The 14,121-nt window shown below is 39.0% G+C and overlaps 1 long non-coding RNA gene across 1 annotated transcript; it reads left to right on the top strand.

The window, feature by feature from the left end:
- Positions 1 to 779: 779 nt before the first annotated feature.
- LOC117284032 lies at positions 780 to 12,776 on the top strand. Its single transcript, XR_004515116.1, has 3 exons — positions 780 to 847; positions 3,323 to 3,390; positions 11,485 to 12,776. It is a non-coding gene; the product is annotated as an uncharacterized LOC117284032 (long non-coding RNA).
- Positions 12,777 to 14,121: the final 1,345 nt, after the last annotated feature.

The following is a 14,121-nucleotide window of genomic DNA, read 5'->3' as shown; positions in this document are numbered from 1 at the left end:
GAGGGAGAGGAAGGAAATGGGATGAAAATATAATTAAGATGTGTTATGTACATGTACCAACTCCCCATAATGAATGTAATCATTGTGGACTGTAAATATGTACAAATAAAAATTAAAAAAAACAGGAAGTCAAAACTTGAGGCCCTACTTTGCTTCAAGCACTGTCATAGGTCCATTGGATACATCAGTGAATAATAATGCTCTTTGCTGTCATAGAGTTAGAATGGAGAGCCCAGTAATTAACAACACAGTGTATAGGTCATTTAATCGTTAGACCAGGACAGCCATAGATAAGGAAGAAATAGAGTAAGGCAAGCTGAAACTGTCTGGGTACCAAAATAGGGTAAGCAAGGTAATATTTGAGTGAATGTAACAGGGGCAAGGGAGTTTGCCAAGCAGGTATCCTGCAAGGGAGCATTCCAACCAGAGAGGGGCTGGTGCCCAGGGAGGGGGCAAGCCCAGGTGTTGGACAGCAAGCAGACCATTGTGGTTGAAGCAGAATAATCAAGGAAGTGCTACAGGAGGAGGTAAGATCCAGAGAGTTTCAAACAGCCAGATGACGTGGGGGTCTTTTAGGTCAGTGCAAATGAAATTTTTAAGTAATGTCATTTATGGCAAGGTTGTTAGAAAAGAAATGACATGATCCTATGTGTATTTTAGAAGACTCACCCTAGCTGCAGGGATGAGGTGAAAGCATAGAAGAGAGACCATTGTGGAGGCTTCCATATAATTCTGGTGAGACGTGGTGATGCTTGTTTTGTGTCCATCTCCCCCAGTAGACTGAAAGCTGCTGTAGAGAAGATCTGCCTTTTCCAGACTGTCCTTCCCAATGCAGGCTCCACACAAAGTAGGTGCTCAGCAACATGTGTTGGATGAATGGATATGTAACCTGGCCACATTACAGAAAGTGACTAAAGCTCTCAAAGGAGGTTAGGATATAGTGCAGTCAGCATGTAGGGGAGGGTGAAATTGTCTTTAACTTGTAAAATTTATAGTGGCAGAAATATTTCAGTAGGATTAGTAAGACTGGCAGTGATGAGGGTAACAGGAGTAGTAAAACCAATAACAACTACCATTTACTGAGGAGATACTGCATTCCAGGCCCTGTGCTCAATTCTACGCACTTTTCATCAACTGCCAAGACTGGAGAAGGGACTCTCTGGCACAGGAACTAGGAAAGAAAATCCTAGATTGGAATAGGAAGATGAGTTATTTCACTTTGCTAAAAAGCCTGGTGCAGTGAGACAGTTGAAAAGATAGGCTGAGCTAGATCATGGAAAACCTTAAATTTATGCATCACTACAATATGCTGGATATTATTTAGGTTTTGAAGTTGTTTATTTAGTGTGGAAGCTATAGGTTTAAAACTAAGCTTAGAGAAGATTAGTGTAACTCTTAGATTACCTCTGGATCATTGAGCTAGAGCATAAAACTAGACGGGCAGTTGTTTTTAAGGTCAAAATTACAGTTTTATCATTTGGAGGCACTGATGTGGAAAACAGAAAAATGACACACCCTGGTATTTGTATGAAGCTGTGTACTTTACAAAGCCCTTGCATATTTATCACCCTATTTGATCATCACAGCAACCCTGCTAGGTGGCATTGTTACCACATTTTACAAATTGAAATGATTTATGCAAAGGCAATCATACAGTCTGGCCTGTAGTAGATACTCAAGAAATGTTAGCTGAAGTTGAAAATAAGGAAGCACAGGCTTAGAAAGCCTAAGCCCAAGGTCATATTACTGAAAATAAGTGACAGAGCCATGACTTAAAGCCAGTGTGTGAGCTTGAGTCTAATTCTCTTTGCTTATTATACCCTAACACCAGAAAGCTTCAGAAGTTCTGGGAAAATGTCACATGAAAAAAAATCAAGCACAGTGCTTGATAGCTTATCTAATACAAATGCCTCATGTGGAAAACATTAAATACTACTTAGTAATTAGTAGAAAATTTAACATCATTTTAAGGGCTCCTGACATATGTGTACGTACACATATATTTATACCTACACTGTGTATTTCCTTCTATATATTATATACTATTCATGCATATGTATATGTATGATTGTGTCTAGATATTTTACAACCAAATATCACATACTGGGTCATTCAAATAACAGAAATTTACTGCCTCACAATTCTGGAGGTCAGAAGTCCAAGATCAAACTTTTGGCAGGTAAATGTCTTCTGAGCCCTCTCTCTGGCTTGCAGAAAGCTCTGTCTTTACTGTGCTTGTAGAGGTCTTCAACATCTCTTTGAGTGTCCGAATTTCTTTCTTTTATGTCAGATTAGATTAGCTCCCATCCCAAGAGCATACTGATAATATCTCCAAATACAGTTAGATTCTGAGTTATTGGGATACAGAGCTTCAATTTATGAATTGCAGGGGGCACAATTTACCCTATAACACATACATTTATTGATATTATTTTTGCTCACATGCATATGATAATGACTTTGTTTTTAGAAATCAGTGGTACCTCCAATCTTTTTCAGTGTTCCAAAGTATACTGTTTGCCCATTAAATACGAACAAGTTAAGGCCCTGGCGTGATGATGAGTGGTGTAGCATGGTGTGTCTGTAGATATGGCATGGGCTTTGGACTCCCCATGACCTTGGGTTTTGTCCTGATTCCACGGTCCTCTTCACCTGTATGGTGATGGAAGAGTTGCTTAACTTCAGCTCCTTCTTCTCATCAGCATGTTCAGGTGAGAGACCTTCTTGTAGCTTCGGGTGAGGATTAACAATAATCTACGCAAAAGTCCTGCTCAGGGACCATCTTTCTTAGGAGACTGGCTGTTCTGGTTCAGGGGCTGTGTTCTCTCAGTGAGTGGCACACTTGTACCAGACTATTTCACCTGAACAAGAGATCTACCACAAGGGCTACATAGAACAAAACAGGTGTGTTTCCTTGAGGGTTTTTGAGGATTAGTTTAGCCAGGATCTTTGTGTACTAAATACAATAGGCATCTAGTTCATGATTCCATGAAAAGCTTAAAATACAAGATATGTTCAAGCTACAAGGATAAAGAAAAATAGAATAATTATAAACTCTGGAGAATTATCTCAGTATAGTAAGCACCCTCTAAGAGTTTCTTCAGTAATCCCAAATTCTTGTATTTATACCCTGGTTCCATCCCTACCCTCCTTTGCATGTGGGCTGGACCAGTAATTTCCTCTGAGTAAATAGAAAGAGATAAAATGTGTGGAGACGTCACTTCTGAGATGTAGTTACATCAAGATTCTGGCTTTGGTCTTGTGCACTCCTTCTGCTGCATTTCTCACCAGCCTCTACCCTCTCGGTCTCTCTCTTTGCCAGATGTCATGTCCTGAGGACACCCAGACAGCTGAAGGACATGTCAGCATGGTGAGAATCACAGGATTGAGGTGAGCTTCCAAGTGGGTTTTCTTAATCCTGCCAGTGGCACGTGAGTCATCTTGGAAGCAGCTTCTCCAGCCCCAGCCAGCTCCACCCAGTAAGCTGCACACACATTCCTGACCCATGAAAACTCAGATAATCCACCTTTATTGTGTAAAGCTGCCTAGTTTTGGGTTACGTCGCCATGCAGGGACAGATAACTACCAAACCGGACTTGGAGCAAATCTTGTTTTACAAGTACAGGAATATTCACGCTTAATTCAACTTCTGTATTTCAATAGTATGTTGGATATATAAGTTTTATTATTAATTTTTTTGCTAAGACCTTAGCATATACAACAACATATATACATTCACAACAATAGCAGCAGCAGCAACAACAAAAATACAAAGAGACAAATGAAAACCAAAGAAGGGGAATAAGAAATTTAATCAGAAGTATATATACATGTAAGCAGAATGTTATTAGATTTCATAAAATAGAAAATAGATTTTCATTTTTACCCACTAGTAAAGAAGTCAGGCATGGCATTGTTGAAAAATACTTTGAGTATCACCATAATAAATCTCAGAATAATTCAAGATCAAAGCTCACAAATGAGATGGGTGCACAGGTCTCTGTCAGTTTAAAGGGTGTTGGAAGAAAACATAACAATGGGATCTCAAAAATAGGAGCAATGCAACAAAAGTAAACATTTTAAATTTTGGTTTCACTAGATCAGACTGCAGCATATTCATCCTCCACTTTTTTAAAAGAGTGCAAAATATATAATAGGATTGATAAATTATAACATACTTTCATGTTGTTTTTCATGTCTTGTATGTCTTGTCTGTTTCTTAGCTCAGTCATAAAATAGGTCAGGTTAAGTGCTTTTTGCCTTATTTTACAAATGGAAAAATGGAGATTTGACTCTTTTGGGATATAGATTGACTAAATTATCTTTCATTACAAAAATTTGAAAATTTTAGTTCATACCTGTCTTAATCACTGTCTCTTTGCTGGAACAAAATATCCACATCCAAAACTTAAAGTACAAGAGGGTTTTTATTTTTGGCTCATGTGTTCAATTCCTGGTCAGCCAGCTCGAAGGCAGAAGGACATCGGAGGGAGGGTTTGGGCAGTGGACAGCTGCTCATCCCGTACTGGCCAGGAAGCAGAGAACACAGGGAGGAGCCAGCGAGGGAGACACAACTTCCAGGTGACACCGCAGTGACCTGGCGTTTTGTGGGGACCCCACACCCTCACAGCACATTCAGTTTGACCTCCTGTGTCAATTGATTCAAGGACGAGCACAGTATTCCACCATCCCATCACCTCCCAAAAGCCCCACTTTTGACCTTTTGGGGGACATTTGAGATCTAAATAACAACAATACTTCATTATAAAACAGGTCCCTCTATTTATCTGCCCATCCGCCTACCTATTTACCTATCAACCTACTTTGCTACATTTCTAGTTGTTTGCCTTTCTATTCACCCAGCCACTCACAGGCCTGCCTATTATCTATCTTCTGTCTGTCTGACGATCTCAAGTGCCATAGGTAATACCCCTTAGGTGAGACAGAATGTCCCAGCATTGATTAAAATAACTTCCACTGAATGCATGCACTAAAATCTGGCCCTGCAACGAGAATATGTAACTCTGGAAGAGTATCTCAAGCTTCCCATGCAGAACCCAGGGACATTTATTTTTTAATTAAACATAATGCTAACAAATTTGCTTCCAAGAACAAAAGCAGATTCCATGAGGACAGATAAATGGCAGGGAGAGGATGACAGTAACCTGAATTATCTGAAAGCAAGGATAAGATAAAGGACAGTCAAAAAGTAACCACAGAAGTGGAAAGAGCAGTTTTTAAAACACTTTTATGATAGTACTAAACATTGTGACCTGTTTCAAAATACTACATAATAATTAATACTCATAGTTTTCACCCCTGAATCATTAAAATGCCAAAATAAGGTCAGCACATTTAAGAGACAAATTTATCGTAGCTGACGTATATTGGATATCTACTTTGTAGCCAGAACTGTGCTAGGTGCTTTACATACATTATCTCTAATCCTCTCAACCCTGGAGGTTTTGGAAATGAGAAAAATGAGACTTTGAGAGTTTAAGCCACTTCTTTAAGGTCATACAGATGCTAATAAATGTATAATCAGATTTTCCTGATTGAGAACTGTCTGAAGCTCTGTCCACCGTCCCACAGTACAGTCAAAACTGCACAAGGTTAACAAAAACGCCTAAGGTTATAGTTTGTTAATTTGAGCCAATTCTAGTATCACATGAGCTAGTCACACTAATCTTTGTGATTTGTTGAGGGGAGAAGGGTAAGTTTTCTGCTTGACAAGAACAGGATTTACAAAACTGAATTGGAATGATGCAGCAGCACAGCCGGCTGCTTTATGTACAGTGAGTTTTCTGAATCTTGAGATGATCATAGCCATTGCTCTTTAACAATTCCCTGGGAGTTTGGAGGTTTTATTTTTACACCGAAAAAGAAATGAATCACTAAGAACCGACCTTATTTCTAATAACCACGTCTCTCAAATCATATTTATCTAATATGCAATACTTCTAACAACTCATAAATGGTGAAGAAAGATTTTCTATGAGATGAATTGTCATTTTTTAGAGCACAAAAAGAGTGAGTTCAGCCTTTTTGGCAGTTACATTTAGCTAAGTAGTTTTTTTTTGTCTTTAATTCTTTGATGTCAAATGGATCCCTGCATTTTCAATACTTAATTACCGAATCTTCATCATCCCCAAATACGTCTATGCTTAATATTTATTAAAACCTTTTTTTCAGTGAGACAAACCTCTTCTACCATGTGAAATCTAATTTTCATGACATTTTATAGATAGGAACTAATAATACACAGTACTGTTGGAAATTATCATCCCTTATGCTACACGCTAAAATTAATTTTCCTTTTTGGTTTTTAATATGTTTCTCTTATTCTATTCAAAGAACAGTAGGGTGCCTTCCTAGCGATAACTTTGACCAGTCATTGTAAATTGCTATCTGAATGGACTGAAGAGTGTTTTACATGAACATTTCTATTAAATTTCCTATGATGTCACTTATGGATTCAAAAATAACTACTATGTTAAAAAAATAAAGGCACAGGAATATATAATCAAATATATTATGCTTAATTAAAATGATAAAGCTAAATCAGCTTATACAATTAGCTGTTGGTTTGATAGATTCACTTAGGTGCATGGTTGGAATCCATGATACTTATATGTACACAAAAATGTTTTATTTAAAATCTGAAGGATAAAATCAACTTTTAGGCCAAAATGTTTTAATAAATAACATTAATATGTTCATCTTTATACCAGTGCCGTAGTAAAGTATATTTTTACTTTTTAATGAAGAAAGTAGCTCATGAAGTCAATAGTGCATCAGAATCACATAATGCTTCCCTGATGTACTAATTTTACCAAAATTTACTAAGCTACCTGTTATTTTACAGGAAACCTGCCAAAATAAGGGATTAGTAGGATGGAGGAAAGTACAATGAAGTGAACCATTGACTATGAAGAAGACCCTCTCTTGCCCTTTTGGAATGCATGATTTTCTAATGAGTGGGAAAAAGATGTGAATTAATAATTGTATACAATGTAGTCATGGGATTACTGATGTGGAGAAGGTACCAGAGAAGTACCAAGGAGGAAGTGAACATCTCTGACTTGTGGGAGTGGGTGGGTGTATACAGAACATCATGCTTACACTGAATCTTGGAAATGAAACATACTAATATGGGCCAATGAAAGGGACTGTGCTCTTGGCAGATGAATGCAAGAGAGCAGCCTTTGAGCTCCCTCGTCCACAGCAAGCCACGGTCTGTGCCCTGCCCCAGAGTAGAGATGAATGCAGCCTCCTGGTGAGGGGGCTCTTGTCTGCCAAGGACAATTCCCAGGAGAAAGGGGCAGCAATCACAGCAGCTTGTGGATGATGTATCAGCTTGGCAAAGAGGATATGATCAGAGCACCAACAGCAACTACTCTCATTTTAATTAGGATGACAAAATAAAAATTAGAATTTAAAAAAAACCTGGAAATCAAGAAAAGAAAGACAGTAAAAACAAGAACCAAAATACTGACTTCTCCATTGAAAATCTGCCTTATTCTGTGAGCTTATAAATTTTTTCCAGTTATCCCCACAGAGCCTTACTTAACCTGGTGTCCACATTCTAATAAAAACAGATTTAATGTACAAACAAATTATTCAGCTCTTCTAATGGCACAGTTTGCTATCTCAAAGGAATATTGCTGAGAAAAAAATGCCACAGGCCATTGGATATGAGATAATTTCTAAGATTTTGAAAAAATAAATACTGCTGCTTCCTATGCTGTCTCCAAGTAATCATAATAATCTAGGAAAGTGCCTGACCAAAAAGTATCTCCCCAAAAGAAAAGCCCATTGGATAATTCCCCCTTTAGATCACATCAAAAGAAAGAAGCAAACCTTCTATCAATGGAGATTTTTCTCCAAGATCTCATCTGGCATAAAGATGTCTACTGTGTGTGGAGACACAGCTCTGGGGTTAAAACAGTGTACTTAGCCCCAGGGGTCTGGCTTTGACAGGCCCTAAAGACAGACCCCTCCCTTTGAGCCTCAAAAGTAATTTTGTTAGTTCTCATGTTGGTGTGAGCCTCCCAATTAGAATTCCATTAGATTGTTGTAACTTCAAACAGCCTCTGCTTTCGTTCCTATGGTTCTCACAAAAGGAAGAAGTCCACGTTTAACTCGGGCCATGGACACCTTGGATTACTCCAGTGAATCTGCATTGCCCTCCCATAGAGTACATGGCTCTGTATTTGAATTTGGATTTAGTGGTAACTAAAGCAGGCTTTGTACTTCCCAGAGCTCTGCCCAGCAACACCAGGCAGTAAGAAAAATGTCTGGCCTGGTATGTGGTTTCTTTTGCTGCAGTCATCTTTACCTGCTGCTTGGGGTTGATTTTTTTTTAATCTCCTTTATTTTGTATGCCTCTCACAGTAGGAAGTTTAGAATGATTCAGCATTCCATTGGAAAAGCCTGATGGGGGCTCAGACAGATAGGCTCGAGCACCGTGAAGCTTAGCTGGGATCCAGCTCCTGTGCTGCTTGCATTCTGAGCCCCCGATCACACCGGAAGCCAGACGGTCCTTGTGGCTTTGCACAAGATGTTGTGAATATAAATTTGGAGAAAATAATTAGTAATAATAATTTCTAAGAAAACTGAGGTCAAAGCTTCCATAATGCCTACTTTTCTCTTAAATTTATACCTAATTATGTTACATTTAAAAATATGACAAATGCTTAATGCATTTGGCATAGAAAGAAGAACCAATTAACAAATGAACACTCAAAAATGTTTCTCTGAGAAACCATGTTGTCACGCAGCCTCTGTAATTAAAATTCTTTAAGCCTCAGATTGTCCTTGAACTCATGAGCTCACAAGAAGTGAAATAAGCAGCCATTGCGCACACAATTCCCCCACACCTTCTCAAGCCTGCACTTCATTTGCCATATTTTTTACATTAAAAAAGAAGTAGAATATATATTGAGGATATGCTCCTAAGTGAAATAAATAAGTCACACATGTGTAAATCCCGAATAGTTTCTCTGGTGTGAAAAGCATAATAGTACATAAGATCCTAATGATATAATTGACCATGTGAAATAGGAAGAAAAGGGCTAAAGGTGTAGGGAAAATGGGAAGGGTAGGGATAAGATAATCAGGGAAAAGAAAAAATATGACAAAATGAAAAAAATGGAAATAAAGTGTTTGTAAATGGGGAGGGGAAGAGGGGATGAAGGGAGGGCAGGGACAAGGGGAAAAAAATAAGAACCAAGAGCTGTCATGTAAAGGTACAAGATCCCAATAATGAATGTAATTGTACTGTATACCTAGGATGTACCAATAAACTCAATAAAAGAAAAAAAAAAAAGAAGTAGGATGCTCAAAAATGGGTAGACTTTCCCATGACTTATTACCAAGTACTAACAAGGTGAGTTCTAAGTAGAAGGTTCTTAGAGGAGTAGAAAGTCTTGAGTGACCCTAAATTTTCTAGCCTGGGAAGCTGGGAGAACAGGAGAGAATTAATGGGCACTTGGGAGCGGACTACTCTGGAAGAAATGTAACACTGATTTGGGGTACGATCTATATGAAGGGCCTTGGGATATCTAAGTGGAGATTCCACTTGGAAATAAGAGGAGTTGATGAGAAGTGAGACACCCTGAAAAATCTGAGTCATTTTCACTCTTTGTACCTTAGTGTATCTCCCTCCCTAAATATTGCAGATTTTTCTCTTCCCACTCACCGGCATTGAAGGAAGAGAGGGCTTGGAAGAGGAGACATCACGACCAGGCAGGCCTGTGGACAATTATGCAGTCAGGACATCCTGTGAGGAAGGGGACAGCAGGGAAAGGCTCCGCCAGCCCCACTCTATATGTTAATACTTTGAATGGGTTTGTCCTGATGAGAATTCAGGAGTTAGAAATTGGTCAATTTTCATTCCCATTCAACTGATAAGGGGCAGTCAGTTAGATACTTTGAGCCCCAGGAGATGACGGGCTTGGTCTTCCCTGTCCACATGACTAAAGGAGGCCACAATTTCTAATAATTTCTTCTCCCAGAGGGCAGAGAAAGGGAATGAGGAAACTGTTGGTCTGCTCCTAATTCTGAACCACAAGGGGAAATTGGTTGATGAAGTAGAAGTGATTGAATCCTACGGGGAAAAGTGTGCATTCCCTGTCATCCGAGAGCGACTACTGAGAGTGAGGAGGTCGGACGGCTGTGTCCCTTGGACTTCAGGAGGGCTGGGGTGTTAAGAGGAAAGACAGATTGGCATAATTCTACTGCCAAATTCTTGAAGGGAAGAAAGTTTTAGACACCCAGAAAACATTCAGGAATAGGATCCTAACTGCACTTTCAAGTAATCTTAAGAGAGTATGAAGAGGGAGACGAAATGGCAGGAGTGATAACTCAGAGAACAGAAATTGTCTGACCAGCTCAGATTTTAAGTGGACATGCACAATCTGTTAATAAGAGAGGCTTAATTTATCCAAATCAGGAAGCTTTTGTGCAAGGATATCAAGATTTATTTAGTTGGAGCAAACCTTTCCAATTGTTTTTTCTGCTTCTTAGTTTACAGGGGGGAGACAGGCTCACAGGCGCTAAATGACTGATTAAAAATTCCAGTGACACAAACATGGCTACAATAAGTTTTTGTTATTTTCAGTCCAGGTTTGTGTCTTCTAGATCGGTGTTTTCTAAATGATGATCTGAGTTTTCTGAGGGGCCCTTGCTGTACCCCACCCTTTACCAACACAAACCTCTCTTTCAACTAAGGTCGTTACTTTATAAATATAGTGACAGCATATAATACAATTTTTAAAACAAGTTCTGCTGTTGTGTTCGAAAACCTGCGCTGCCTTGCCCTTTCATTAAGGATGATTCCAAAATTACCCCTAAGAATAATAAACAATACTGTGTCTGAGTTAAATGGAAATGATTAGGAGACAGGTTTAAATAGGTTTGCATTTAAAAAAATGTTAAGTACAGGTATTCTCCAAAAAGCTGGGGCATGTAGAGAGGAGAGAAGGAGTCCAGATCTATAAGAACCTTCAGAAAGTCTAGAGCTAGGAATTGATTGGAGTTTCTAAAAATGTCAATGAAAAGCATTTTTAAAATTATAAGTTGAAGGTGATGGTCAAGGGCCACAGCTTTGCTAATGTGTCCCCTCAATTTTGATTACTAGTGTTAATTGTCTTGGGATTCTTATCACATGCTCAAGTCTCTAATTATAATTTTTAAAATATTTTAACTACCATGTACCAACACCTAATGGATCCTAATGTGATAGTCATTTAACCAAATGGTTTTGGAAAATGAGATTCGACTCAACACCTACGGTTGGCTATTTGGCTAGAAAATCTATACAGTTTTGCACATTCGTTCGGGCATTTCAATTTCTCTACTGTGCCTTCTTCTACTCCTGTGAAACCCAACCCAATGTGTGTGGCTAACAGAGTTTGGGCTGCAGTACCTTGTTAATGGTGAGTTGCAGCCTGTTTGATTTTTTTCCTATGGTTCCCTCTGCAGAGAACTCTTCTGGGGCACTTTGTGACCTGTCCGTTCTTGCTTTCTGCTGAATCTGCTTATGCAGGGGTTGGCTCCTGTCAAGGCCTCGTGTTACCTGGCTGCTTCCAAAACTTCTGGCTCAGCACCTCATGTTGATCAGGAAAATGACTTACCACCAACCAAAGAAAGAAATTGTTTTCTGCTACTCATGTAAGAGGATTCATCCGGGGGCTGGTTGTCGGTCTGCTCAGGTTGGGGTCCTGCTTTAGCAAGGTGTTGGGTGCAGGGCACATAAGCCATGGCTTTCTGTTTCTGCGTTTTTTCTAAATGAGTTCTTGTGCTAAAATGTTTGAAAATTTGCATCACCCTATGCCCTTTCATTAGGCGTGATTCTAAAATTAACCCTAAGAGTACTGAAGCAGTGGGTGTTGAACTTTGCCTATTGCTCTAGACAGGCACCTAATGTATTCAAAGGCTTGAAGGAATGACATGCACATGAGTGTCAGCTGATGAGCACTTTCACTGCCTTTGTGTATCTCACACCCCTGAATCTGCCCATGGTTTTATGTATGGGAAGACCAGTTTTATAACATGAAATATTTAATTTATACAGATTATGACACTAACCTATATCTGCAGCCTCATTTCCCTATTTTCCAACCACACTGAATTGATTACTGATTATTAAAATTACCAGATCTTTGTGTAACTGTACATCCTTCAGTGCTTTCCCTTTCTTTCAAATACCTTGACCTTTCTTTGCAAGGCAGACTTTTATATTGCTGCCAAGAGCCTGGTCAAATGATTCCCCTCTGTGAAGCTGTGCAGAGTGTCTGAGGCAGCACCCACCTGCTCTTTAATCTACCATAATGATTGATACATTTCTTCAGTTTGTTTATCTGTTCATTGCTACCCTAAAAATAAAGCAATTTGTCCATTGCTGGATTAGTTGAATCCAAGACACAAAACCTACTTGGGGTTTTCAGTGAATGCTTTGCTGCAACCAGAACTTCTTTCACCACTGAAGGACTAAATGTTCCCCAGCCTCTAAAGAGGTGTGATGCTTGAAAGCTTATGGTGTTAGCCCTCTCTGTGAAGTCTTAAACTGAAGAAAGCTCATTGAAGACCATGATTTCCCCCATTCCTGAGCATCCAGTAATTGATCCATGAGGTGAAGACCCAACTCCTTTCTCCAATTTAGGACAACTCTGAAAGACCACTGGTTGCCCTGAGTTCTTTGTCATGATTTCTTAGGTCTCGCTGTGGCCATTCTTCCTCCTTACTTTCCACTACAAATGATATTCTAACAGCCTCCCCTCATGAACTCCTTGGATGCTCAACTCAGAGCTGCCTTCTCAGAGAAGTGACCTGCAAGAGGGCTTACCGGGCCCCAAAATAGTAACCTTCTTCTCTGCATGAATTCTCAGCAGCCTCCTAAATAGGATAGCAGAATAAGAGAGATAGTGCTATGGTTTGGATATAGTTTATTCCTACAGGCTTGCGTGTCAGAAGCTTGGTTCACAGTATAGTAATGTTAAGAGGTGGTGAGACCTTTAGAGGAAGTGAAGCTGAGTGGGAGGTCAATGTGGGTACTTGAAGGGATTAACTCATTCTCATCAGAATCCAATCAATCAGTTACTGCCAGAGTGAGTTGTTGTAAAAAGATAATGGGCCCTCCTCTAGCTCACTCTGGCTTCCTGTGTCTCCATGTGTTGCCTCCCTTTCACACACACTCCTGCCATTATGAGATCATCCTTTATGACATGACCCAGCCAAGGGAGCTCTCATCAAGAGGCCAAATTGGTGGAGCTAGTGGATGTTAGACTTTCAGCTTCCACAATTCCAAGTTAAATAAAGCTCTTTTCTTTATATATAAAACCCAGCCTCAAGTGTTTTGCTATAGCAACAGATAACTAATATACATAGGAAAGCAAAATATCACTCTTACTTCTGATAAAATTAGTACTGAAAATGTTACTTTCCTCCCCAAAAAGATGCAAGGAGGTCCACAGAAGGAACCAAGAGTCAGAGAGTAGAAGTTAGCAAGCTTTTTTATTGTATGACTAGAAGAATTCACTCTTAGGCAAGGCTTTTATTGGAGAGGATAACACACATAAGAAAAATCCAAGCAAGAAGAGAGCAATGGTATTTCTGAACTCAAAAGCAGTAATCATAAAATAGATTGATTGGGAATTCAATAAAATTTAAATATATTTTCATTAAAAGATGAAGATAGTGAAAGTGAAAGCCACAAAGAGAAGTAATTGGCAATATTATATATATATATATTCAGCTAGGACATGCATCCTTAATATACTACATGCTCCTACAAATTTAATTACAAAAAAGACAGAAAACCCAGTAAAGAGATGAGCAAAAGGCTCAAACAGGCACTTCACAAAGAGCAGATCAGAAAGGCAAATAGGACTATGAAAATATTGGCAACATCATCTGGAAGATGCAAATCAAATCACAGAGAGATCAGTCCACATCACATCTGCCACAGCAAAACAGACCTCCAACATCAAATATTGACAAGGGTGTATATAAATGGAACTTTCCTATTTTTCATGTGAATATAAATTGGCATGACCAATTAGATAAATTGTTTAGCAATAGGCATAGAAGCTGAATATAATCCTATTTTATGATTCAATT

This window comes from Fukomys damarensis, unplaced genomic scaffold (assembly GCF_012274545.1).
Source record: "Fukomys damarensis isolate Sample0158 unplaced genomic scaffold, DMR_v1.0_HiC HiC_scaffold_33, whole genome shotgun sequence".
Classification (NCBI taxonomy): domain Eukaryota; kingdom Metazoa; phylum Chordata; class Mammalia; order Rodentia; family Bathyergidae; genus Fukomys; species Fukomys damarensis.
This window is presented reverse-complemented; position numbering and strand designations above follow the sequence as displayed.